This window comes from Sapajus apella, unplaced genomic scaffold (assembly GCF_009761245.1).
Source record: "Sapajus apella isolate SASKATOON/1434 unplaced genomic scaffold, GSC_monkey_1.0 scaffold9393, whole genome shotgun sequence".
NCBI classification, from domain to species: domain Eukaryota; kingdom Metazoa; phylum Chordata; class Mammalia; order Primates; family Cebidae; genus Sapajus; species Sapajus apella.
Genome location: NW_022446314.1, coordinates 1 through 1,177, shown reverse-complemented (window position 1 = coordinate 1,177; position 1,177 = coordinate 1). Strand labels below are relative to the sequence as shown.

Here is a 1,177-nt window from a genome sequence, read left to right as displayed (position 1 = left end):
CATTGTCAATAAGGACAATTTGTAGCTGGGTGAAGGGAAGAAAGAGTTCTAGTCATCACTTCCTCGTTTTCCAAGGATCTGCAGTCTCCAGGTGTCACTATTGAACTAACAGCCCACAACTCCACAGCATTACCTGGGGGGCACTGGCCCTCTTTCTTCCTCTTCCTCATCATGACTTTGTCTGTCTGTAAATAAATTCAGAGACGCAGGTCACATTAAGCAAATCACACTTCACATATGACCAAATCAGTGTTTAGTCATAGCACAACCACAGAAATATTCTCAGGGCAAGAATACAAATTCTGACAGGACCATTCCAGGGTGCCCTAGATGAAGCCTGGTGACTAGGTGAGCCTGCTTTCCAGACACACAGGCCAAAATCTCCCTCTATGGGTAGACCATAACGCCATATCCTCTGTCTGAGTCCATGCAAAGTTAAACCAAATATTTTCCCAGAAAATCTCCAAAAATGAGTCAAACTCTTTTCCGGGAGTGTTGCTGCAATACTGACTTATCTCACCAGGTACCAAGGTCATTGAATGGTTAGAGGCATCTATACATGAAACTGGACTGATATGTAAATTCTAACAGCACTTGCTTTAAAAAGAATCTGTGAGCTTTGCTCAGTGCCGGTATCGTAGCCAATGAGTTTTATCTGAGATGAGATTATTGCTAATTGAAAACTTTTCCCAATACCCCGCCGTGACGACATGCAATAGAGTCAGCATTGACAATTTTTGACAGTCTCTAGGGAGACTAAATAAAAAAAACAAAAACAAACAAAAAAGAATCTGTGGGCCGGGCATGGTGGCTCACTCCTATAAACTCAGCACTCTCAAAGGCCGAGGTGAGCACTTCATGAGGTTCGGAGATTGGGACCATCCTGGCTTACATGGTGAAAGCCTGTCTCTACTGAAAATACAAAGAAATTAGCTGGGCATGGTGGCACATGCCTGTAGTCTCAGCTACTCGGGAGGCTGAGGCAGCAGAATCATCTGAACCCAGGAAGCGGAGGTTGCAGTGAGCTGAGATCATGCAACTGAACTCCAGCCTGAATAACAGAGGGAGACTCCCTCTCCAAAAAAAAATCTGTGATTTCAAAGGATAAGGTGGGTGAACCACTTAAAGTCTGGAGTTCAAGACCAGCCTGGCAAACATGGTGAAACCTCATCTGTAC

General features: G+C 44.4%; 1 non-coding gene across 1 annotated transcript; it reads left to right on the top strand.

Moving 5' to 3' along the window:
• Nucleotides 1-615: 615 nt before the first annotated feature.
• LOC116548301 lies at nucleotides 616-756 on the top strand. The gene has a single exon (XR_004267383.1). It is a non-coding gene; the product is annotated as a U4 spliceosomal RNA (small nuclear RNA).
• Nucleotides 757-1,177: the final 421 nt, after the last annotated feature.